Source organism: Arachis ipaensis, chromosome B02, assembly GCF_000816755.2.
Source record: "Arachis ipaensis cultivar K30076 chromosome B02, Araip1.1, whole genome shotgun sequence".
Classification (NCBI taxonomy): Eukaryota; Viridiplantae; Streptophyta; class Magnoliopsida; order Fabales; family Fabaceae; genus Arachis; species Arachis ipaensis.
Window position 1 is genome coordinate 58307640 of NC_029786.2, and position 3934 is coordinate 58311573.

The following is a 3934-nucleotide window of genomic DNA, read 5'->3' on the forward strand; positions in this document are numbered from 1 at the left end:
TTTCCCTATCGTTATAGTAAAAAAAATTTGAATATAAGTTTTATTCCAAAGAAAAGTAATCGATGTTTCTCTAATGAGATGATAAAAATGCTCTTTAAAATGAAATTGTTTAGAATTTTTATAGTAATACAAATGGGGAGCTCATATGCTGACGTGGCGCTTATACGTTGAGTGTGAGAGTTTATTTGCTTAGGTATCATCACTAAAAATTTTTAGATTTATATTTATAAATTATAAATTATAAATTATTATTTGCTTAGGTTGTTATTTTTAAATTTTAAATTTTTTTATTTAGATTGTTATTTTTTAAATCTTAGATTGTTATACTTAGGTTGTTATTTTTTAAATTTTAACATTATTTTTTAAAAATTTGTTGATTCTTTTTAGCATTAATTTTTAAATTTTTGTAGATTTTTTTCAAAAATTGCATCTACATACGTTAATTTAGAACTTAAAAAATGGTTAATATACTTATTTATTTTATCTGCAAATTTAATTCAAATTTAAATTAAAGTCAATCAAATTTAAAATATTTTAGCTATGAATCAACTATAAAACTATAAGTTATGAGATATGTATAGCACCACAATTCAAAGTATATCAAACCCCTTTCTTTACATACATCCAAAATCTAAAATTTCTCTACTTATTCCAATAGATGGTATTCACATAATCGCAAAAATCAAACATACAATCGACAATTTGTGTGTATGTATACGAGTGATACGGTTATGGACACTACCAAAATACTGTAATTCTTCATTGCCATACTCAATTGAGATGGTTTGGCTCGATGAAGACGTGAGTTTTCTACTAATATTTTTTATTTTATTTTAAATTTATATTATTTATATTTTAAATTTGTTTGTTTATCCCCATCTAATTATTCTTTAATTTTTGTTTATCAATTTTAGGAAAGAAAAATACACGCCTCGGTTAAGATGGTTCTTGTGTCTCGATTCATGACAAGGAGGCAAAACAAATTTTGGAAAAAAACTGTGTAGAGATACTTGATCCACTTCTGTTAGTAAGTTCTAACCAATATTTATTTCTAAAAACATTAGTGAAGATATTTTTAATGTTAATTTTTATATTATTTATTAATAATTAATTATAATTTTAGGATGTTGACTACACCGGTGGTTTGTTTTCAACTTCAAAAGCTTCCTCAATTATTGAAGGGGAGAAAGTAGGTGTTAAAGTATTTGTTCAAAAAATAAATTTTTTGTTTGTTTGTTTTCTCAAAGTTAGATCTTTATTTTATTAAAAAAATATTATTGAGATAAAATAAAAGGTGAGAAGGAAGTCTTTAATTTAACGTAGTATTTTGTACAGAATTTGTTGCTTAAATTCTCCAATGAAGTTGCGGACAATGATGAATTCGAAGTGTTGAAAAATGCTATTACACCAACCAAGCGACTATCCTCGGAGTCGGAAGATTCGAAGGTGCAAGGAGATACCTCAACTTGCAAGAAGATCAAGATTGAGAATGAAACTTGAGAATTTGGATGCACATGTTTTAGAATCTCTTTTAGAGTATATCTAATAGAATAATGTCAAGCATATGTTTGTTTTGGTAGAAATATTGTCTTTTCTTGAGTTGTTATTTTTCTTTTGGTTCTTTTGAATTTTTATGTTTGGAATTTAGAATTTTTTTAAATATAAATTGAAGTTATTTGGTTATTACTTATGGCTTTATTTTTAATTTGATTCACACCGTTGATATTCTGTTAATTTCTAATTTAGTATTTAATGTCATAAAATTATAAATTTCTCATATGAATTATTGTTGATACAAAAATTAGTTATTGAATTTTAATGTGTACTTATTTTAAAAAAAAAATCTAATTATAATTCCTAATTAAGTGACTTCTTAACTGTTTCAATTTTTAAATTTAATTTTTTTATTTGTTACATTTATAAATTTTCTCTTTACTCCATTTACATTGTTATTTTTTAGATTGTCTCTATACAATAATAGAGGTACTTTCATCTTTTTCTCTCTTTTTAATTATAAGCTATTCATTTTTTATTTTTTATTTAAAAAATAAAAAAAATTTTAACTATTAGTTAAATTTATTGACTGTGAGATTAAACTTATATTTATTTTAAAAAAGAAACTTTTGTAAAAAATATATATTATTTTTTGTAAAATATATTTACGTAACTAAATAAATGAGAATGAAAAGAAAATTAAAGCCGTCATTGAAGTTAAACTGACCATTTAGTTATTTATTTATTGAGTAGAGATGAAGAGGAGTGAGGAGGTTGAATTCAAACAGATGGTTGGTGAAATGGTTGGAAAAAAAATAGAGAAAAAATGAGAACTACATGGATATAAATATATAACAAAACATAATGATTGATTTAGAATTTTTGATGGGATAGGAACAGAGAAGAAGGAGCAAATGTGCGTGGTGGATCATGGGTATTTTGGCCAAATAAAATCTCATAAAATACAATATTTTTATACATTATTTAGCTATTGACAAGTAATAAATTATTAGTTTATATTGTCTTCGTAATTTTATTAAATTTGTTTATAAAAGAATTACAGAAAATCCGAGTGATAGTTCCAATTGTGTGCATTTTGAATCGGTGTTGTCGGACATTACAAATAGCAGCATCAATACAGGTTGATTTTTGGATGAATTTTTTTGAAACTTGCTTATGTGGATATGCATTCACTTTATGTATTTTGATTTTCCTACCATTTATTCAATTATAAACTTTAACAGAAAATTTGTTCAAAACTAATGTCTTGAATTATCTTATTAGGTAATAACCCAACACCATATCGACCAAGGTCTCCAACTACTAATCCACACTCTGTAGGTGAAAAAGAACAATGTGCCAATATTAATAGTATTAGTAATTCAGGTATCACACATGGAGCATATGATAGCCCATGTCATCAGACAAGTCAACAACAGCTTCCACAAACATCAAACAATATCGACCAGTTACAAAATCAGCGTATGTTAATATGCTTTTATTACTTAAAGACCAAACATTTAATTTTTTAATTGGTCTATTAAAAATAATCTTTGGTATATGCTATATAATTATTATAGATTTATTGGAGTACACAAATCGAATTAGATTGGCCTTTAGTGATGAGATTAACCTTTCATTTGTCTGGAGAGCAAAATATCATCTTTAAAGACGACGATGATCTTGAGAAAATCGTGGAAGAAGAGGAAGAAAAATGTACGATGTTCTTAGCATGGATGGAGGCCAATAAAAAATTTGAATCAAGTCAAATTTTGACATATGCTGAGTTTCCAAATCAATTTGTTTATGATAGAGAAGTAAGGGAATGACATCCACGCAAAAGAGGGTATTCTATCGGGAGGTTAAACTATGTTCCATCGGGTATAGGTGATTTTTGTTATATGAGAATTTTGTTAGCTGTTCAGAGCGCAACATATGAGTCTATTAGGACAGTTAATGGAATTACATATTCTAGCTTCCAAGATGCTTGCTATTCCATGGGACTACTGTGCGATGATAGAGAATTCATTACAGCTATTAATGAGGTAGCTGAACTTGCATCTGGTCATCAATTGAGAAAATTATTTGTGATGCTACTGATATCTAATAGCATTAGCAACCCAGAGCGTGTTTGAAATGCAACTTGGACATTATTAGCTGATGGAATACTATATGAGAGGAGAAAAACTTTAAAAAATCAAGATATTTTACTATATCTTTTTTTATATCAAGATTGTATTCTCTTATTTTTTTATTAATAGTATTAATAGTTTTATTTTGGAATTACTTATTAAATATTTCATAAAACCACCATGTGCTTTTGCTAGGACTAAATATGACCGATGACGAATTGAAAAATCTCTGCCTTATTGAGATTGAGAAGATACTCAACAGCAATGCGAGATCTTTAAGAGACTAACAATCAATGCCATATCCTGAG